Here is a 24,534-nt window from a genome sequence, read left to right on the forward strand (position 1 = left end):
TTAATGTATTTATTTTTAGAAACAATTTATGTTAAAAAACAGCGTGATCAATATCTATTTTACTTTTGAATTTGTTTCAATAACTACAGTATAAATATACTACCCAGTAAAACGATGAGCTTCTTATGGAGCTATTGAGATCCAATTATTCCTCTAAAAAAATTCCCTGCTCCTAGCACCTCAATCATTAATAATGCCAGATACGTTCAACTTGTTGTTAATTAACATGAAATAGTAGCGCTTTTTAAGGAGCAATTATGTTTCTATTAGTTTGGATTTAAAAGTATGTGGTCCTTCCATCACTTCTCTCAAACATATTCTAAAGAATGACGGTAATTATACAATCTTAGAGCACTTTAATAAATTACAAGGGTAGATTGTATAAGTTTGCCCACATGTCATATTCTCTCCTTCTATCTCGAAATTGGAGACAACAAAGTTCAAATATCACAACTTTTAGATAATAAGGAAATAACTTCCCTAAGTGTATCGAAGCAACGTTTTGCAAAGCGAAGAATATACATGTGTGTGCATCTAAAACTGAACACTCTGAAATTTTAAAAAACAGTTAAATAATTCTGTAATTTTTAAAGTGGTCGACAAATTAATCTACTTAACATGAAAGATGAGAGTCTTAGACACATGTCTATTCAATATGGCCCCCATGTTCTTCATTACCAACTCCAGCCTGGACCAGAACTTGGCGATGAAACTCTGGTCGAGGTTGGCTCAGGTATTCTTGTGGGCAGACTTGAGCTTGTCCTTGGACTTGTACAGGGTGCGTGGACAAAATCTGCCACATTTTAGAGACATTACTCAATCAGATTATGTCTGATCCGTCATTTTTTGGTGTTAAAGTTTTTCCCGGGTCATAGGCTTGAGTTATTGTTCACTCATTGTAGCGATAACATCATTTTAAGTGCCCAAGAAAAGTCATTATCTTCAATGAGAGAGATCGTAGGTGCGCTGCTATTCAGAGTATGCTTAGTGATCACATGAAATTAAGCAATGCTGACATCTCTGGCCTTCTGCAAATGCTAGTTAGAACGGTCAGAAGTCTCAGGAAGCAGGTGGAGGAGTCATCGGACCCGATGGACGTTGTTGACAGGAAAAAGAAGGAGGAAAAGAGCACCAGGATTGTGCAGGAAGTCACCTTCATCAACAAGGTCCGGGACATCATCGACGAGGTCCCCCAGGGTTCCATGAGAGCCATGGCAAGTCTGTTGTCATTGAGAGGCTGTGGATGTGGCAGCAGGACTCGGCTCCGGCCCACAAAGCTAAGCGAAGGCAAGAATGGGTGAAAAGTAATGCTTTTGCGTTCGTACCCTTCTCCTCTTGGCCTCCCTCATCACCGGATTTGAACCCGTTGGACTACTTTGTCTGGTCCTACGTGGAGAACATGACCAATCCCTCCTCCCATAACACCAAGCAGTCTCTCATCACCTGCATCAAGGAGAAATTCTGTTACATAGAAGCAGCGCAGTTCCAGAATGCGTGTTCTCGGTTTCGTAGCCGTATTGAACGGGTTTTGGCCACAGACAGCGGCTACGTTCAATAGATAGCTGCTCTATATAGTAATAAAGATATTCGTTTTTATTTTATCAATAAATATTATAAAAATAAGCTTGTAGTTGTTGTTTTTTGAAGTGGCAGATTTTGTTCACGCACCCTGTATTGGACTCCTGACAGCATCCCCTTTAAACACCCAAACACTGCGAAGTCACGAACAATCAGGCGAGTGAGGCGACTTTCTTAAGCTTGTTGAGAAGAATCTTTGACCTTTCAAGGCGTTTTTCCTTGTCTACAGGTTTTATGGCTTGACGAGGGGTTCTCTTGTAGACCTTAAGGCCAAGATCTTTCTTAAGTATCCGGTCTATGGTCCTTCTACTGATGTTGAGCTTCCTGGAGAGGCCGCTGACGGTGGCCTTGCCTCTTTTGTCATCGACAGACTTTTTCACGACTGCAACCATTTCGTCAGACCTTCGAGGCCTTGATTTAGATATTGTGGTAGCCTCCGGAGTCCCTTTGGCTACCATGCTGTAACCGGTGGTGCGGCTGCAGTTCAGAACCTTGGCAATTTCAGTGGGAGTTTTCCCCCGCGCGGAAAGTTCCAAAATTGCGACTCGACGTCTCTCCATATCATCCGCTCTTGTTTTACTGTTGCTATTTAGAATTGCTGGAGTTTTGTTTATAACTAGTCAAGACCCTTGCCTCGAAGTATAAACCAGTTTTAACTCAATGAAATTACGAATATGTGCATGGCGTAAAGTTTAAAGAAGTGTTCAGTTTTTATCACCTGTATAATTGGAGTAGGAGACAAGGGACCTCGATTGCTCGAATAAGTTTCTACGCAGGATTAGACAATCATTGGGGTTTATGATGTATATTTCTGTTCATGTATGCTTTTAGAAATTCTCTGTTTTAGAAGTTAAAGTATTTGATGATATAGAAGTTCATCTCCATGATACCTATTACTTTAATTCTACTATAATGGGTTATACTCAATACAAGAAAAAGTTCTAGTGCTTTACTTATTGAGATTTGATCTCCTCCGCTCTCATCCCTTAGTCCACATATCTACTACGAGTCCCTCTTCCACCCGGAATGCTTCCTAAGAGACAAACTCACAACCTTTTCCACTTAATGAAACCTTCCATTTACCTTCAAGATCCTCCAAAATCCTAAATGTCCTAATATATCTAAAAAGTCCTACTAATCCAATAATATATTGTTTACTTTGCGTAATTATTTTCATATGATTAAAAGGTTATGATAACTTAACTCCGACAAGCCACTGCCGCTGTCTCCAATTTCGAGATAGAAAGAAAATGCATTATATGTGGGCAAACTTACAGAATGTACTCCATTGAAATGAGGGTTATTTTTAAGTTTAATAATTTATTAAAATCATTTGCCTCTAGAGTTTAAAACGATTTCAACTATATTGTTTATTTATGATTTATTTTACACTAATTTTTCAGTTTTGCCTACACTCATAGATATACGTATACTAAACAAGCATACTCTTTCCTTCTACTCATAACTTTGTTAATATTGGTGATTTTTATTTCATGATGAAAATAATGCAGACTAAGCAGCGGTGATGCATGAAATATGTCCTGCTGGTATGTAAAAATGAAAAAAACCAATAATGAACTTTGTAATCCTGACAATTTGAAGAATGTTTGGGGGAGGTGCAGCTAAGCTGTCTTGACTTTTTATTAGGCCATGATAGGAAATAAATTAGAAAAAAACAATCCGAATATAGCAAAGTCATATAAATGCAATATCGATTCTCAATTCTACTCCGAGTCAAGCAAGGACCATAATTTACTTATTGTTATCTCCGGTTCAACCCCTCTTTTTTACTCTCTGTCTTTTATGAGCAAGCTCTAGGGCCTACTTTATACTTTGATATTCAAGAACTAAATAATAATGGAATGCTTTTGAAAATAAAAATCTCTATTCATATTAACAACTATGAAAAGCCGCATTCTAGGATATGTTTTATGGACCTCTGCTAATGAAGCCATTGGATGCTTTGGTTTACAAATCTCAGGTTAGCGTGTATCCCTGAGAAGCAGTGTCTTCCGAAACATACGTCCTAGAATACGTCATCTGTGTAAGACTCGCTGCCTGCATTTTCATTAGTGCCTTAGTTGTAGGTTTTGTTGTTGAACACTCTGCATATTTTTCTTGCAAGTTCAAGGGATATATACAATCCATTCCACGCCTCCTGAGATTTTTAACAGTATTCAACCTCATGTTCTGAACAGATGCCACAGATTCATCATACGGATTTTAATTGTCCTTGTAACTGTTTATTTTTCTACGTGCACCCACATGACGTCAACGCCGGTACTCCGAGAGAAATCTCTTCTTGACCTTGATTAGCAGAAATTGAGTATAACCTAAATACTTTTCTTTTATGAGACTAATCAAAAATTCAAATAAAAACAAAAGAGAGTAAAAAGAAGTTAGAACGACTTGCGTAAAGATTTATAAAACCCTTTAATATCTCACTACATGTTTGTTACTAAACTATTGTTTGATAACTAACTTTTTACCAAAAAATAGTTGGATTAGACAAAATGGAGTGGATCGCTGTTGCCTATTTAAGGAAGAAATAGAAGATACTATTCACTATATTATATTATAGATATTAGGACTCCCCCTTGGTGAGTGGACAACTAATTCAAGAATGGAAAGTGCTCGGATCCTAAAGAACAACTTAATGGTGTATTTAATGATTTAACTCTATAAGAAACCAAGTGCCTTGTTAGCAAATTTTATCAAATTTGAGTTCGCCATTTTATATAACAACAAATTTAAAAAGTTAGTGTATTATTTTATTACTTTAGTATATTTAACTTTTGGTGTCCCTTCTAAAAACTTAATAAGTATATTGTATAACGGTCTGTTGTATGACATCCTTCTGCTTTGAAATAAACTGCAAAAAAAAAAAAAAGAGTCATTTTTTATTTATACTCTTCTAGAAAGATGCTATTTCTAATACTTATTGACTAACATTTGGTCAACAAAAATGTATTTATTTCACTGTTAGGTTATGGAATAACTTTAGCAAAAAATTAACACGTTTAAAGCATTTTTTGTTGAGATATTGTCAGGGCTATAAATAATTTTAAACATTGCATTTTTTGGTTATCCTTCAATAAAAATAGACAAATTTTCGCGTGGAATTAAATTATTCTGAAATTGATTATTGCTGTCTTTATTACTTGATTTGTTATTCACTCATAAGCAAACTTGACAGCCATTTGTTAGTTTCATCTCAAAATTAACCAATGTATGAATAATATTGAGGACATGTCTTCATACATTTTATGTATGTATATTAAACAGTACTGTAATACAAAAGTCGGAAATTTGGTATAGCTGGATAGTTTTTATTTAGGTTTTTAATCCTTCAAAAAAGAAAATGAACATCAAATGCACAAACAAAAATGGTCATTCATGGACATATTTTGATTTGAAACTCTGTAAAATGTCGAAAAAAATGAAATTTTGGTGATGTTTCTATACAATTATCGAATTAAATCCAGATACAGTAATTTAAAAATTAAATATTATGGATGAAGCATATATTTTACAACAATATTATAACACACTTTCTCTAATTTGCCTCGTGGTATGAGTATTTTAATTCCAGACATGCTGCAAATAAAAAAATAATATCTCTTAGTCCACGTATTACGTAAATATATTTTAATGTTCTCTTTATTTTTTTTTTAGTGAAATCTCGTTTTCTTCATACCGAGTGCCATAAACATATATTATTGACAAATATACTTTTGTTGTTTTTTTATGCACAATTCGACACCCTATTTTACCAATTTATAATTTTAGACTACAAAAACTATGTATTAAAATCTTAAAAATACGACTTTATATTTATTTTTTCTTAATTTCTAGGGTTGATTTGTTTTTAATTCATCACATTTTTATTTTTATATTCTATAAGCTTTGATATTTTCCTTTATAAAGAATATTTAATTCATTTTTTGTCTTATTAAGAGGGAAAATCAGACGCAATTTTAATGTTGCTCTCTTTTGCCCATAAGCTTCAGCTCAAGTGTTGGTTACTTCTTTTATTACAGGTTTACAAGTATGTGAGTGGAATGGTATTTTGACAAATTGAAGCGGTGAAGAGATAAAACAACCTAGAGAAATGACTACTGTGTTAAAAGGCTTAGTGGTGTTGTTGTAATCCTGGATATTAATAGTTAAAGTAGCATTCCAATCGAGGTTAGGTGAAAAGAATGCCAGTACAATGATATCTCCCTCGTCACTTCTATCTCTGATTTATCTTATTTTTGATATCTCGAATTGTGTAACAAAATAGAGTGTCTTATTCGGCATAAATGAACAATGAAGTATATTTGATAATAATATATTACAAACTCGGTATGAAAAAAAAGAAATTTGAATAGTAATAATGAAGAGAAACATCAAAATAATTGCGCGTAATACGAGGTTCCAAAGAAGAATATTTACGTATTGGCAGCATGTTTGGAACTAAAATACACATGCCATGATGCAAGTAAGAGAACGATTGTTAGGATATTATTGCAAAATATATGTTTCATCTATAATACTTAAAAATTTAAGAATACTGTAACTGGATTTAAATCGACAATTTCAAGGAAATCACATCAAAATTTTATTAATTTTTTTTTTTTTTTTTTTGTATTTTACATTACTTTAAATCAAAACACATTCATGAAGGATTATTTTCCTGTTTAGATGAATAAATTCCAAATTTGAACACCAAAGACGAACGTATTAGTCGGATCAGGAAGGAATTCCAAGATATACCAAAGAACCAAGAGGAGATTGCCTGCTTCCGGTTTAAGCTTCTTATGGAGACTATAGTTGAGACAAGAGGTGATTTTATTGGATAAAATAAGTTAGAATCTATCAACCTCTCAGTTTTTTTTTTTAATTTGATTACTGGTTGTCGAGAAAATTGAGTTTAAAAAAATCATTTTTTGTAGCACAGATAAATTGTACATGAAGTGGAATTAACCGATGGATAATCAGTCATGTCCACTCCTACACGACTTGGCTGAAAAAAAGGTTCCGATATAGACATGCAATCTACACCATATTTATGAAAAAAATCAAACAAGGAAGACATTCTGTACTTCTTTTGTAGACAGCCCATATCATCTTCCCTACTATTGTCAAAAAGTGAGTCTGATTATAGAAATGCTTGATAATCTCCTCTAAGAAAAGTAGAGAAAGAAACAGTTCCCCTAGGCTGGTTTGTCACACCATCTATTGGAGGAAAAATCGAATACAAAAGTGAAGGGAACTCTAGTTACAATTCTTTGAATAACCTAAACGTGTAGATTTGAAGAAATTGGTCACTTTTACTGACTTCACAAACTCAGTATGCTGCTATATTGTTTTCATTATTTGTTTATTTTTTCAACATTCTTGATTTGGCTTATATTTTATATAGAACATACATATATAAATAAACATGAGCAATTGCGTAAAAAATACATAAATAAACAATATAGTTTATACTTAATGCTCCGGGGTAGAATTTCAACTAATATTCTAAATATCAATATTTAAAAAAAAAACATTAAACATGCAAATTAACAATTATGATAAATATTTGTTAAAATTTCGTAAAACCCTTTTTAAAATACTTTGATGATTCGGTGAAGTTAATGGAAGGTACTGGATTTCTTCCCCTGCAACATTCCATGACTCACATCCTGATTAAGAATTTTCATTGTGAGAGAGACATATCGGGCTTAAGCTTCCAAGATGATACCTCTCAACACATTCTCCCGAATAGGTTGATAATTAGTTAGTCGGCTGGTGATGAGGGCTTTACAATTAAGAATTGCAAATTCCACATCCCTTGTTACCTCAGAAGTTAATCCCTTCTTCTTTGAAATTCCAAAAAGAACAAGACCTTTAACATATTTTTCTTCCCCATTCGTCAGCCCTTTTAGATTTATAGATACAAAAAATTTTAGGGTATAGATGGCAGGGCAGTCCACAAACGCATGAAGTGTGTTATTATATAGTTTTCCACAGTGTTTGCAGGGCCTAGTATATTTAATTCAATCTATGGAGATTTGTAACTGCACGGTAAACTTTTTATCATCATTTATTCCCCTCAGAGAAGACACTATTTTTCTTTTCCAACCCATAGGGAGGCCCAAACGCTTACTATGCAGCTCCCAGAGCACATTCACAGCTACATCAAAGTTTAGGGGCCATCTTAACGTGCCACAGGCATGGCATTGATAATATTTTGAAGAATTAACAAGTGGAAATCTTATTCTACCATCGTGGAGCCATTCCTCCGAATTTAAATTATGAACAGTTAAAATATATCGCCTGATTGCACATTCTTCTAAAATTATAAGCTAGCCACTTTACAATCCGAGAGCGCCAAAAAGAAAATGTGACTCAGGTCCTACCAAGTCTGTGAGAGATGTAGCTTGAGTCATGACTGAAAATACTGGCTTGCCTTTTCTATAACTCTCCAGTTTTTCGGTTTTTGTAGTTTGATTGCAAACTTTTATTTTTATAGGCCTTTTCAACCTTTCAAGTGAACTGAATGAGGTGAATGGTTCTAATTTCTGAGTCAGATACGAACCGCAAATTCTTATTTTCTAAAGAAATCTAATTTAAACTATTAAAAATCAATGTATTTCTAATGTTTTATATTGTATTATTTTTTAGTAAAGAGTTATTAGCTTTGTTCAATGAAAAAAATGAATTTTTTGTATTACATCCTAGTTTTGTATACGTCAAGATAATAATAACTTAAGAGAATATCTAAAATAACAGGGAAAAATATGAAAAAAATATAAAAAAGAAATTTTTTTTTTTAAATATACCCATGGGTACAAATAAAGGGTTAATATATCATTATATATTCATATCAGTTCTATAAGATAAAATATTGATAAGATATTGCAAAACTATCGTCAAAAGAATACAAACAATTACATTTTTTTTTCATTTTTTAGCGACCAACAATTCATTTCAAGGCTTATGTGGCAGGAATAGCCACTATCCAAAATCCAAATTACTGGTATATTCAGTTTCTATAAACCTAGGAAAACGGGAAAAGTAAAAATAGTAAAAGGTTTGAAAATAAGTTAAATTTGAACAGTAGACTGCCCCAATTTGCACTTTTTTGGGAAATGTTGAGACGTCATACGCTTAAAATATGCATTTGGATAAAAAAGATGAATGACAAATTTTGAATAATTTAAAAAAAGTTTTAGAGGTGAAAGTTTTGAAAATTGAAGTTTGTTTTCGAAAATTTTGTCTTCTTCTTTGATTATCTTCTAACTATTAGATGATATGATTAATTTTTTTTTATAATTTATTTTACATACTGCAATAACCTTTATAAAGTATTATTACTATTTTGTTTTGAATTAGTTATTTTGGATTTTAAACGGAATAGTAGGGAATTACTTTTTTTTAAATATTTCTCAAAGTGCATTGTCAATCTTTATTTATTTTTTTAATTGAACGGCAATAGAAGAGAGAGAAGAAGAAAAGGGATATAGACAAAAAGAGGAAAAATAAAAAGTAGAGGGAGAAATTAAAGAAAATGTGATTGCAATCTATCCTGAGAGTGAATAATTGGGAGAAATATAAATTCAGTGCATACCATAAGACGAATAAGGATAGATAACTGTACTCTTCCATCGACAGAGTCTAGGGGGTGGATTTGAGATCCCATGCAACCTTGAGTTACAAACTTAGGAGAATCAATTTGATTGTTTGATCCTGTATCAATGGATGAAAATCGAATAATTATTTATTCAACTAAAGAGAATATGGAAATAATGTCCAAATAACATCATCGATTTGTGAATGTAACTTTTTAAGTTAATCTTATTATTTTTTTATCAATTATTTACGGTAGACGTACTTGTCATGGATACAGTAATTCCATATTGTTTATGCACTTCTTCCAAGCAAAAGTCGTGAGACATACAGTAGATTTTGGGATGGATTAATGAGGAACACATTTTTAGTTACATTTTATCCCATCAGAGTTTTAGCCGATTTTGAACTAAAACTATGTCTACAACCAAGGATGTTTTCCCTTTGACTAAAATTGTTGGATGTTTTTATTTATTTATTTTTTTCATTTGGCCTATTTGTTGTAAAGGCAAGTTCAAAAGTCAGACCTACGACAAATTTGTATTGAAAACGTGTATTTACTAACTAAAACAAAGAGTTTTATTGCATTACTTTTGCTACCTCCTGATAGAACTATAAATACTTTTAAGGTCCTCACAGAAACATTTCCTTCGGATCTCAGAGTCATTCCCGATTATTTTCATGATAATTGAATCAGTAGATATGTAGGAAGAACTAGAAGAGAGCCAAGATATCGAAATACTTTATGAAATATGAATAAAAGAACGGAAAAAGTTTTACCTTGAACAAATAACTACTTAAAGTCTTCGTATATGGCTTTCCAGTCTTCCAGGCAGAGCCAGAATCCTTCACTTTGGAAGCATTTCCAAACCATCATTAAGAAAAATGATTACAAGAAGTTGTATCCCAACAAATTATATCAGGATCAGTTCCTTACTTGCCAATACTTCTTGCAATCTTAGATTACAGGCTTTTAATTGGTGCAATATTTCCACATTCTAAATCCATTTTTGTCCCGTGCCAAAGCTTCTTCTATTCTAAAAAAAATCCATCACTTGCTCAAGATTTGGATGTTTATTCGTAATAGAGCTTTGAAAGGAAAATTTAGAATCCTTCTACACTGTTATGAGTTATTATTTTGTTATTAATTGTTCCTGAGAAAACATTCCACAGTTCGTTGGGGAATGTTGGCGTCCCTCTCCTTCTTCCTTCTCCCTCGCCTCGCATACGCCAAATGGGATGTGTTTCGAAATAAGGAACCAACTTTGTGTCTAAATCACGATCATCGGCAAGCTCGATAAAGCCAACGATAACATCTGCAATTTGAAAAAAGGCTAACACGGTAAAAAATTTAATTTTTAAACTAAAATCGGCGTTGTTGGAATATTTTAATTTTAAGACTAAGTTTAAAATGTGTCTGTAGATATTTTTGGACGTATGGAATAAACATCACGTAATGTTTATTAAAGGAAACATATTTCCAAAGGCATTCAGAATTGCCTTTTCAAAATCTATCATTAATGTTTCATGGGCATAATGATGATTTTAGATACTTCAAAGTAGTAAATAGTATGTAGCTTCATACTTATCTGGGAGAAAGATAAATAATCTTGGCACCGATACATATCCAAGAATTATATGCATTTTGAAAAGTTGGTAAACATTTCCAAGGCAGCATTTGAATGTTCCATCATAAGCCCAATCTTTACACGAAGTGAGATCATTTAATGCACCATTTGGTACAAAAATCAATATTCTTTCAGGATCGTGTTCACCACTATTATATTGTAAAAATTGTTTTCTGTTTTTCAAGAATCTGTAGTCACGGGAAGTGAATATTCACATCTTCCAACAGGGATTGGAGGAGCTTGATTCACTTGCTGTCTCCAGCCATAAACGCTACGAGCGAAATTCGATGAATTGGACATTAATGAGAATAGTTGGATGACATTTGTTTTATTAACATGCGCGAAGATAATTTTGAAGTCAGAGCTTGGGACTTCAATTTTACTTTTTCTACGTACATTTTGGGTTTGGATGGATTTTTCGGATGGAAGTGTTCCCCTACTGTCTTGGAAACACAATTATTGTCACTGTTGATATCCAATGGCGTTACAGTGTGGAGCCTAGCATTACATTTTTCATATTCACATATCCAGTATGTTTTTTTGCCAGATTTTCGGACATTAATATAAGTTATACAGATTATTAAAGTGGGAGTTGGATTCTCGTTCTAGACTAGAATGAATTAATATATAAAGTTGTATTATTAATATTGTTTGATAAATATCACTGAGGTTCTACTATTACAAATGAAGTTACATATTTTGAAATTTCATTGTATCATATTATAAAAATAAACTCAAAAATTCGTTGAAGGAGTCTATAAGTCCCTTTTTAAGGTTCTCCAAACTTGGCTTGAGATCCATTGGAGGTATGAATTTCAGTTGTAGACATTTAACTCATGTAATTCAAGTCCCTTGAGTGACTACGCAGTGCAGCTTGCTTCCTACTCTTCAAATAAGAAAGAAGATTAGTGAATAGACGAAGAATATCCTTCTCATCTCCCTTTTTCAATTCAAAGTTGCTCCAAATGTACTGAGCTGTACATTTTTCTTCCCTTCCGTCTCTCATTTCCTCGTGCTCTCCTACGATCCGACTTTTGAGTGCCTCCTCAAATACTCTCGGTGATTTGCCTCACCACAGTACCACCTCTTCTACTGATACATCCTAGCTCATAACGAAGAGGAAATCACTGCTCTTGCCAAATTTGATGTTATGCTTGTTCGTCCAACCATGAGTCTTTTCCAATACGAATAATCCGTCATGTCCTAAGTCTAATGATAATTAATAAAGGGTAATTAAGTGATTAACACTTTTTCCATTCGAATTGCTGTCGTGTTTGTTTATTTTTTTTAATCATATATTTATAAACATTACTTATTTTGTCTCTGGCTCGAACAAATTAGTCATCACATAAGTGAAATTATTATTTACATTACATACGTCAAATTCCAATTGTCGAAAATGTGGATAAATTATGGAAACCATCGAAACCGATCGTCTTGTAAGCACTATTTTGATTGCTGAGCCGATACACATTAGTATAATCATAATACTTTTTAAAAAAATCCATTAAAAATAATTGATTTCTTTTTCTATACCTATTGTTAATTACTTGTTACAATTAGTCAAATAATCTACTTAATTATATCTGATATTGAAACATTTTAATGCAACCTTGCAATGCTTATTTATTGTGTATTATAAAATAAAATAAAAGTTAAACTGGAAAAATCAATCAAGATCAAACTTTTTTTGACAACAAATTTTTTGAAGTGATTATATAAGGTATATTCTTTAGCTTTACCTATAATATAAAAATTTATAAATTAATTATTTCAAATGGTTAATCAATCAAATGAAGTGAGGATCTGAGTATGGTCTAACATAGGTTTAAGACCAGGGACTCTTACCTGTAGGGGCCCCGGATAAAATCATTATTTTCTTGATTTTTATTTTAATATATAAGAAGTGTAATAATAAGACACATGTAAGCAAAATTCAGGGCATGACAATTCCTTAACCTGAAAGCACGTTTATTATTGTTGTTGTAAGTCGAAAAACACGAAAATGAACTTTAAAACCAGGAACAAATCCAAACTTGGCATTTAGAGTATTTTAAAGAAATGCAAGTTTTTAAGATATGTTTTCGATTTGGAGCCATATTATGCCGTGAAAGAGCTATATAAACGGAAATAAAAGGTAATAACAATTGATCAATAACATTACAGCATTTTAGAAAAGTGTGTATAATAATATTCAAATCTATATAGATGAAAATTCTTTGAATGCAGAAATCTCACGCAAAGATAAATTAAATCCTCTCTGATTGTATTTGATGTGGCTCTCTAAGAATGAAAGGGGTTCAGAATTATCTAAAAAAAACATTAATTAAGTATGAATGATGCATTACACCAGTAGTTCCCAACTACAGGGTTGTCAAGTCTTACGCATTTGGTGAGATATTCATGGAATTTCTCTCCCTAAAAATTGTTTTTTTATAATTTATTTTTTATATTAACATAAGATCTCCCATTCTCAGGCAAGGTCATAATTTGAGAGCCCTGTATTATAATCTGTCTTTTCAATCTCAGAGCAGGTGCTATTTTATTTCCATTCTCTTTAATCAATATTAATTTATTTCAACACTTCTAAAATGACATACTTTCAAACTTTAAAAAAAACACGACTGAACATCGTTTCTTTAAAACGCAATATTATATAAAGAGAACTTGATTATTTGTAAATAATACATAAAAACTACATAAAACATCCGACCATAAGAAGGAGCGAGAACAATTCAGAAGGCCATCTCTAGACAAAACAAGGGTTCTATTTCCTTCAAACTTCTCCAAAAGATGAAGAATTTATCCGATCAATCCCTCACTAGTCCCTCACTATTCTAATTTGTCTACTTGGCATATATAGGACTCATTATTTTCAATTCAATCTATAGCAACTGGATCCTTTTCGAAGCAGTTGAATACCAGTCTAAGGTCACTAAAACTATCTCTATTTTATTGAACTAATTTCTTCTTTTAAAACGTGTCAGATATTTAATAAAACAAGGCATTCTAAGTATATATTTTTTATAGACAGTAAGGGCTATGTCCTTTTATATGTTGGTATTATTTTGGCATACAAATGCTCACTATTTTACTTCATATTAAAAAAAAAACCAGAAAGTTTTATCTTTATAAAACTTGGTTTTTAGGCCCTTCAAAACAAGTATACGTTAAGTACAGTTTTTTTGTTTTTTTTTTGGTTCCAAGACACTTTTCCCAAAATATGATTACCATTTTCTAATGTCATTTTGTCTAACAGACACTTTACTGAACAAAAATCATGAAAATATTTTCCAAAAAATATAGTCGCGGACGACCTTGGGATAGAGGAGTGTCGATCAGGACTTTACCAGATAAATAAGAGCTTTCACACATTCGATCCAAACGATTGATTCATTTCCATCGTCCATTGAATTTCCTTCATTGATTTATTTTTTGACTCCTTCTCTTCTTTAAATCTTTTTTCTTTGTCTGATTTGGGTATTTATTCGGTTGTCATGATTTGTGTTCTATTAGTGGCTTATGCCAACTGTTGAAGCATCATCATAACTAAATGAATCAATTTATAACTCTTCAACACTTAATCATTGCAATGGAACGACGTAGCTCAATGGACAACACGCTGGGAGAAATTTTTCTCTTGAACTCCATTTGCGTAGGTGGTTCACATCTTGGTAATTCCTAGAACAGGAAATATATATTATGTATATAGACTCCAACCCAGATTCTTAGGTCAGATGGAGTAAATACAATTTAATAGTTAATACTACAATATATACTGATACTTAATCCATTCAACTCTATAAAAGAAATATAGAGAATGTATAACTCTAGTAAAAAGTAAATAAAAATATCCGAGAATCCCTTTGGTACTGAAGTAGTAATAAACTTAAGATACTGTAAAAAAGAGAAAATATAATCAAACCTTTATAGGAGTTGTAAATATAATTTATGGTATAGTTAATTTGTTAAGTGAATGTTGTGGAAAATAAAATAAATTTAAGGACACTACAAAAATATTTATTTAATTGGCCCGTTTTAAAAGAAATAAAGATACAAAAAGGTATATACGTATGTGATCAATCAAAATTTAAGAACCTCAAAATAGTACTTAACAAGCATGATATATCACTTCAATACGTTGAGTGATAGTTTAAAATAAGGGTTTCCTCTTACTCCATCAATTTAGGCATTAAACTTTGTAAATAAGATGATGGTGATTTTGATAAGTTTTTAGAATTTTTTTCATTCTAGGTTACACGAAAATAATTTGATGACCTACAGATCTATAAATATATTTGTGTTCAATCTTGGCGTGCCTACAGTATGCACCAAAAATACGTTCAATAACTTTGAGCACCAATAAAGTCATTTACATTTAAAATTGTACATTTCTCATGACAAAAAATAAGTTGTATGAATATAAGAACTTTTATTTGAGATATTTTTAGCTTAATAAAAAACTGTAAAATCATGGAAGAGGTAAGAAAGAAAAGAAAAGAGCGCATGGACATTGGAGACAAGTTGAAGGACATTGCGGAACGTTTTTGTGTCTTTGTCTAGGTAAGACAAAAATTGAAGCTTCTCCAGCAGCAATAGCGCTCACATTGTCAAAGAGTTTAACATTGACAAAAATTCCACGATCCGCATTGCGAAGCATGAGCTAGGTCTCGAATCAAGAGTCTGTACCAAATTGAAGGATCAACTATACAACAACGCAAGAAAAAGACTGGTGATTTCCATAAAATTATCAATCAACTGAGCTTATTCCCCAGATTTATATCCCTTGGATTACTACATGGGGAGCGCCATAGAGTCCAAGGCATATATAGCTTACCACTCCAATGTGGAATACATCTGTGCGCATCTAAAACTGAACACTCTGAAATTTTTTTAAATAGTTAAATAATTCTGTAATTTTTAAAGTGGTCGACAAATTCATTTATTTAACATGAAAGATGAGAGTCTTAGACACATGTCTATTCAATATGGGCGCCCATGTTCTCCACTACCAACTCCAGCCTGGACAGGAACTTGCTGCATGACTTGGCGATGAAGCTCTGGTACAGGGTTGGCTCAAGCATTCTTGAGGGCAGACTTCAGCTGACCCTTGGACTTGTATTGGACTCCCGATAGCATCCCCTTTAAACGCTCAAACACTGCCAAGTCAAGACATCGACGACGAGGACATCGGCTGGCTTTTTCTTAAGCTTGTTGAGAAGAATCTTCGACCTGGCGAGGCGTTTTTCCTTGTCTACAGGCTTGAGGGCTCGACGACGGGTTCTCTTGTAGACCTGTTCAGTCTTAGACGCGCACACTTGAAGTATTTAAAGCCACAGTGAATTATGTGTGTGACAAGTTTAGGTCGTGTATTTATCTTGGATTGCTGCGAAGAGAGGGAAAAAAAACTATTTAAAAAACTATTTCAAGTTATTTTTATTTGAATTAAATGTATTATTTTCGATACATATTTGTTTTTTATAAATTCTTTTTTTGGTATGGACTTTCAGTACACCCTTTAAGTCAAACCAGTTCCAAATCATTAAGCAAAAAGCGTTGTAACTGTCTCCGATCAAATAAACAACGTCCTTCTGGCTCCTTTTTTGAAAAAATGGTTTACTGATTGGATAAAAAAATATTTATCTAAGAAATGATTATTAATTTTAGGAATCATGTGGGACTAAAATTTAATTATGTAAATTTTGTATAATAAGTTTATTAGGGCGCCCTATTGATGTTGCTTATAGACACATTATCACGCAACTAAGAAAGAAAAATATATAGTGTACTTATCTTAATTTAAATGGATAAAAAATAAGGGAATCTTCATTGAAATATGATCTTTTTATTTTCGAAATCCTAGATAGTTGGTTGATATCAAATCCATCTACGATGTACCTAGATTGACTATGAATTATAAATGTCATATCATTTAATCATAAGAAGCCAAATTATTAATATATTTTCCCTTTTCATCACAACAATAGTATATACATTTTTTATGGTTAAGTAATTATCCAGTTTTTGTAAGCATGTTTGGATCCTATGACTCTCTTTCGGGACATAATGGAAGAGAAAGTAGCTTTTTGTAGTTTCTGCCTGAATAGGTGTTTATATTTTCTCAATTTTTGATCATTGAGTGGTTCTCTGATTTTTGAAGACAGAACATTTAAATACAAAGTAATATCTACTGCGTAAAAGACGAAAAGTAAAATTGAGGAATTGTTGAGGAGTAATAAATTTAATTCCATGATAGACTTGGAGTAAAATTGAGAATCAGCATTGTTTTAATTCCTGACTATATCTCGTAGGTAGGTTACAAAAAAATAAAATTCAAATTCAATTTTTCCTTTAAACCTTTTTTATCTAATAGATAATGGTAAAAAAGACATTTTAAAAACAAAATCATGTTTCTAGAACCAATATTAAGGAAGTTATGAATAATTTATCAAACGAAATGTCTTCCCTTCCTTTTTTCCCCTACTTTTTATGTTATAAACTATACCAAAATCTCTGATCTTAGAAAATATGATATTTAAACAAAATAACACAACTTTCTTAAAAATTAAAAAAATTGTTGCAAAATATAATACTATTAAATACTTGCAATTGAATTGTATGATATAAAATTCGAGTATATGAATATCTTTCCACGCTCTCCAGACAATAAATGATAATTATTGAAGAAAGAAGAAAGAAAAATAAAGATTAAAAATTAAGACAAAGTACTTTCAGATAGCGCAGTAGTAAAGATTGAAGATATCGGGTTAAACTTTATGTATTTCGCATTAACTAATTAATTAACATCTTTACAAGATACTACATAAATAAATGTGTAAGTCTCCATTACTACTTTTATTTAATTCATTACACCTTATTTGTAGTTTTGAAGACTGTTTTGAAATGACTTATTTTCCATCAAATGGGTTAATTAAACGAAACAAGGAATTGAAAAAAAAATTAAACTGGGTGAAAGATTAAGAACGTTCTTATCTGCATTCAATTTAATTTACGTCAAATTGATTTTCCCCATTTAAATAAAGAAAATCCACAATTTCTATGGGGCTTCTCAAAACACTTCTAGACTTCCGACCACGCCTCCTCCAAGATTTTCCCTCTCCGTATTTTAACAGTGAAATACAGTATATAAACCAAGAAAAAAGTGCTAGAATCGGCATTTTGTAACATAACCAAATAATGTATCACAATAGAGGTAACAAGGGGGGGGCTGAATTTTTTCGAAAAAAATCAAAAATTCCATAAAAAATGGTAATGCCCCACTCTGTGGGTGCCCCTGGATATTATCCAAGGTTATACCATGACGCATTTCCCACTAATATTTGACTTCCATCACACTTTTTAATAGTGACGTCAAAGAGTATAACTGTTACCAAGAGTGGTTATATATCTCCTTCCTTGGCTGTTACTGTTAGAGTACCGCGGTTATATTCTATAAATAATGAGTGAATAATGAGTTCTCAATATGTCAAGTCGACAAATTAGATTAGATCGGGAATATGAAGTGGAGGGAGTCCATAAACTTGAGAGACTCTTGGAACAATCTGAATCCATGATCATGATTGCTACAACAGGGATGAACGAAAGGGATTCCTCATCTATTTTAAAGATTTAGCATTCCCAGAGGATCCATCAAATCGCTGATATAGAATCCATGGGTTTTTGAGCTCATCATGTTTATTTTCTTGCAACAGCTTGATGATAATTAATAACTTCAATCCCCTCTCTCAAAAATCAAGTATCGACATCTGAGATGTTTTTTCTCTGGAATATGGACTACCACCCTATTTCTTATACGTATATTATCTCCGATGTGGTTATTTTACAATCAATAAATGTTATTTTATAAAATTTGTTTCCCCAAGAAATTGATATGTATTTAAAAAATAGATCAATCTTTTAAGGGGTAAAACATTGCTCAGCAATTATTTCAAACAGCCATAATATTTAAAAAGTTAGAGGGAATTTTTGAACACCTGCAAAATTTGCATTAGTATAAATTAAAATAAATTGTTTTTATTCAACTCTTTTATAGATAATGGATAAAATATGTAAATAGAGTTTGTGTGAATGTGTGTTTCCTTTATGTACGCCCATACCGTTGAAGTTAGGAGGCCAAAATTTTCGCATGGGTGCCTATTTTGTACCTGGACAGGCTAAGACGGGGTGCCAGTTTGGGGGGGGGGTATATAAGGGGATCTAATGTTATACCCAAAACATAAAACCTGTTTTTTGGAGTTCAAGGAGACTAGATTGGGGATTGAGTTATGAATCAAAAAGTGAATGACTTCTCAAGAAAATAACTTTACGAAAAAGAACGTTTTAAAAATAAAAAAGATATGGGGGAAAAAAAAAGAAATCGGTAAAATTAATAACTTTTTTTTTTTTCATGGCCAAAAGAATGAACTTCTAATGAAATTTTGGATTCGTAAAGAAAATAAAGTTTGTAAAAATTTATTTGGAGATTCGTTTGCATATAAATTTAAGACTGAAAAACTATAAAACATTTAAGAATAATTTTTCATTTTTTGTCTTTTTCATCAAACGTCAACTTTCAATTGTTAAGCAGAAATGCCACAAAACGATCCATTTTGTACATAAATTTTAGATTCAAAATTTAAAAAGTGATTTTTTCAATTTCCAGAACATTTCATTAAATAATTTTTACAATAAATGTAAAATGGTACAGTTATCGAGGGTTATTTTTTCGACAAGATTATTCTCCATATCTTTTTTGTTTTTGCGAGAACGAAAAAAGTATTGGTAGGTTTGTATTCCTGCTTACAATTGCCATAAATGATATTTACTATTTTTTTTCCGTTCTGGACTTTCCAATTGGCATCGTCTGGAGGAAGACTGCTGCACCTCTCATTTAAATTTGAATTCTCTTCGAACTGTCATCATGATAAAAGTGTACCCCATGAACACGGATCATCGACCAGAGCTGCCAATCTGTTCGACGGCGTGTGTAGCCTGTTATTGCTTATGAAGGAGAACAGATGGAATAAAAAGTATCACTTAATATACTGTTTCCACCTATTGAAATTGGTTTTAAATCTTATTTTCTTGATTATATAAAAAAGAAATTTTTTTGTAATTTAGTCATGCTACTGCAAGTTTTGGCTCACTACTCTGTAATGTTCAATGAACTATATCTTACAATCATAAATTAAGGTGTAAATTTTCTGAACATCTCAAATTCAAAACAAAACTGTAAAATTTCCGTTTTTTTATTTTCAATTATGATTCAATGAACATTATAAATAAAACATTGGGCTTCCCATAGTTACACATTTTAGTCAACAAGCTTTGGATCACGGTGTTACTTCAATAAAATCGAAATGTATGTACAGGGTCCGGTATTACAATTATAAAAAACTATGACTTCATTCAGACTCTGAAAAAATGCAATATGACAAGTTTTTTCGTACATTTTAAAAGCATAAATAGTTATACCACATTAATTTTCAGCAAGACCTCCATGAGCTTCAATTCTCCTACGGACAAACAATTTTACCGCATAAAGGTAAATATTTATCTTTGGTCATTCCAGGTCAAGTGTAGACACCCTCACGGCATGACCATCACCAATTTTGATTATTTTTGGTGAGTTGTATTTTCTATATGAAATAAGAAAGTATGTGAAGGGGTTCTGTGTCTCACTTGGGTCGTTCTAGGCTAACTCAAACTTGGGATTAATGTGTTGGACTAGTGTTGTTCAGAAGGCCATAATTTTGCTCGCAATTGCTTGATTTACAAAAAAAAAATACGTCATAAGATGCAAAAGAAAAAAAACTTGAACTTATATTCAATCATACTCTTATTTTAATGAGAATAAAGATTTGGGGCTCTTGTGTGGCCTTCAAAATGGTGCACCTGCCAAGCAGCAAACCTGATTTTGTTTTAATTTTGGCAGAATATTGTTTTCAATTGTAGTTGAATTAAAAAAAAAAAAAAAATACGGGCTACAACAGAAAATTAAATCTCTTATGACTTTATACTTTGCTGAAAAACAACCCAAAAAATTGATAATATGATATAAGGAAACGCATGATCAATCCTTCTCTAACACTAAGTTGAATAGATAGGAAAAGGTTTTCATAAATATAGTGCACTTAATAAAATTTATGCACTTATGCTTGTTTAGAAACACAATAGCTCAGTGTTCGTGATTACTCTATTGTGAAGCTTTTCAATGGAACTAAACAATACAAAAATTAATCTGATTACACAAATATATTCATAAACCCATCAAAAATAGGAACAAACTCGAAATACATTTACGAAGATTTTGTTTATTTCTTATAGAAAGTGTACATATACACATTGTGTCTAAGCATGTCTTACCGCTCCAATAACACTGTCCAATAGCAAAAATGGTACAAAAACATTATATACTCAACTTAGTAGAGTTTAATACCTTAATTCCAAATATGGCCTTACTTTTTCTATCATAGGCTCGTGGCCTTCAGAAAAAGGCTTAAAAAATTCTAAAACCATTTTTAAAATGTCTGCATCATACTTTTAACTTGAGTTATCTTTGTATAAAGCGGAAAATTGGTGCTTTTTATTCAGAGACTCTAGCTTCAAGACGAATAGATTCAAAAAGTTTAAAAGTATAGCAATGAATAGCTAAAAGAATGAACTTTAATTTCAAAAAAAGAGCCTCTCCAAAAACGCTCTATATCGTTGTCAATTTGAGATAAGGCCACGACAATGTTTCAAGGAAAAAACTCATTTTTGAATTGATATCATAATAAAAGTGCATAAGTATTCCTATGCCTCAGGTAGAAGAGATAGAAACAAAGACATAGAAGAAGAAAAGAGAGAGAGAAAAAAAGGAGAAAAAGAAAATATATATTAAACAATTTGTTATAACATGTCATATGTTTCTTTCTCTGTCCGTGGAGCCCAGAAAAGCTGCAATGTTGATAGCTTCAGTACAAGAGTTAGTTTTAGTGGCTGAATTTATACAGTGTGATACTAAGCTCTTATTTATTTCGATGTTGTTACAGAAGATCCTGAAGGATATGTCTTCTTCCACCTTCAGGAAACTGCAATATCTAACCCTTTCATATTTGAATGCATATCTTTGACAAATGCATCTTTTGGAGTTTTAAGCAACAAAAACCCCGAGGGCAATGATTCCGAAGAGAGTTTGTCATAGAGATCTTGTGCTGACAGAATGGTCTCTTCCATAAACATTGCATACTCCAGATCATTCTCCAAACACACTCTTTTCGTGCTAGTTGATGCATATGTTGTTATTGGAGGTGATGATGGTAATGAGAGATAGCTTGGCAGATTTGGTCACCTTAGTGGGATGGCATCATCTGTCAACCGCCTGTGAATTTATATCATTTATAAGTATTATTGATTACTAAAATTACAAGGGAAGAAATTGCAATATTAAAGTGCATAATTTAGAGTTTGAAATAAATGCTATAATTTCTTGTCCATACATTTGACAAGCATTACAAAGTGCTTCTAAAAATATTTTAAAGGAAATGAAGCAAAAAACAAGCCGTCTCAGAGATTCGTAAGAATGAAGCAATTTTATATTATTGAAGAGAATTGCTTACGTTCGTTGGAATGATTTTCCTTTATTATGGGATTGATCTAAAGATTAGGGGACAAAATCGCTCTAAAAATCAGACTTGAATTTGCTGTTGGTGTCTAGTTAATCGTATCTCTTAGACAGGCCGTAAGCCATTTTGTTAGATTTTTGGAGTATTTCATGGGGAATTTAGGAAATCTCACATCCTGATCCTTAGTAATGCCGTCATATCCCTGCTTGCATCCAGGAGCAGAATACTTGTACACCATTATTAATTAAATAATAACAAAACAAATGACTTAACTTTTGTGAACTACGTTTTCCTTTATTATAATTTATAAAACAAAGATACATTGTGTCAGCCTTATTGTGTGGAAAGAAAGTGAAGGCAATTTTAAGATGTACTTCCAGTTGTATTTAATATTCCTCTTTTACATAATATATGCAAATGATAATTATAGTTAAAATATTATAATTTTATTTTCGATAAAAACTGTTATTAAATATTAATTACTTTTTACGAACTTTTGATAGTAAAAATTTATTGACTAACTTCGATGAGATTGAGTGCAGTGTATGGGATTACAGTGGATATTAAATTTGTAGCAAAAGGTATACCTTAAATTAAAAAAAAGGAAATAGACAAACCAAAAGAACCGCTTAAAATTGAACAAATTTACAAAATCAAAATTTAGAAATAGTTCCTCAAAAATACAAAGTTGCATTTATTCATATAGATGTTTCAGGAGCATATTAATGCGGTTTTCAGCTTTAAAATCTATTTTCAAGAAAGTAAAATTTCACTTTAAAATTGGGGAGTAGAAAATCCCAGTTCACGAACAAAGGATTAAGATCGAAAGATTGATGGATCTCTGTTTTATATATATTGGACTTGGGTTGGAAAATATAAATTTTATCGTAACTAAAAGAAGAAAAAACTACCCCCCGAAAGGGTATAACTGTAGGCAACAAGACTTTGCTTAGTGTAATTCTTGACTTTTTATATATTTTCTTTTTAATAGAAATATTTGATAATTGAACTTTACTAGTTTTTTAGTCAATCAAAAGGATAGATGTATGCCAACTTATAATTTACTAACAACTTGGATTCCTCCTCTCAGATTAATTAAAAAGTTGTACCTCATTTTGTAATGCCATCCAAAATGTAATTTGCATTTAATAATATGAGTATAATTTCCTTTTATATGCAGTTCAAAATATTTTTCTACATATTCATTTATAAATTAATCAAGGAATAACAACAAAAATACGTATTAATTTTTCTTTCAATTTATTTCATGGCTTACAATTTAATTAAACTTATTGAATTATTATTATTTTTTTCATGTTCTACTAATAAAAGAAAAGAAAAAAAAGTAGGCTATCTACAGGGTTGGGCAGCCAAACGTAGACTTGAGAGGCTTCTTTAGAAATACTGCAATATTTGTTTTCTTTTTTTTTTCAATAGTAACAAAAAAAATACTTTTCACAAAACTAGTCAAAAAATACCCCTGCGAACATGGTCTCTCAATATGAATATCTTCAGTATCATTCACAGCTCTTACACGTCACTGGATGGCCTTGCAGTGACAAAGTCCTTAAAAAAGTTGTCCCACACAGCCACAATAGTGGCTTTTAAGAGTACACATTTAGGCGTGGAGTTTTTTTGGTTTCCTTCTCCAAAGTGATCCACAAGGCAAAGTCCAGCGGGTTCAAATCTGGTGATGAAAAGGCCACATCTCTTTGCACCTTTACATCAGGAGCCTCATGTTAGAAGGCTGTGTGGGATCCTTGTTGTGTGTATGAGGACAATCCCAATTCACTCATCTCAACCATGCTAATCCTCCTAACAGCCACGAAAATGTCGTTGGCGAGGTAATTCATCAATTTTGGGGAGGGTCCTCCTTGATTTTCTTATCCCAGCTGGATAGGAACTCCAGATCCCCCTTTAAATTGTGCCTAGACTTCTTGTTTTCCTGGAGAGGTCTTCTTCATCATTCCTCATCATGGCCGCCTTGAATACCAGGCTCTTACAGCACTTCTAATCCTTGCCACCTCAACTTCCACATCTAAGAGATCTGAGATGTGTTGGATTTTCGCTCTTTGCTCAGTCATGATGACGAGATGATTTTTATTATAATTTGTTATTGCAAA

At 32.1% G+C, this 24,534-nt stretch overlaps 1 long non-coding RNA gene across 1 annotated transcript; it reads right to left on the minus strand.

The window, feature by feature from the left end:
- Positions 1-7,765: 7,765 nt before the first annotated feature.
- On the minus strand, positions 7,766-11,762 carry LOC121124113 (uncharacterized). The gene is made up of 5 exons (XR_005866246.2): positions 9,958-11,762; positions 9,769-9,891; positions 9,443-9,704; positions 9,179-9,297; positions 7,766-8,608 (listed from the first exon to the last, which is right to left on the minus strand). It is a non-coding gene; the product is annotated as an uncharacterized lncRNA (long non-coding RNA).
- Positions 11,763-24,534: the final 12,772 nt, after the last annotated feature.

The sequence above is a fragment of the Lepeophtheirus salmonis genome, chromosome 1, assembly GCF_016086655.4.
Source record: "Lepeophtheirus salmonis chromosome 1, UVic_Lsal_1.4, whole genome shotgun sequence".
Lineage (NCBI taxonomy): Eukaryota > Metazoa > Arthropoda > Copepoda > Siphonostomatoida > Caligidae > Lepeophtheirus > Lepeophtheirus salmonis.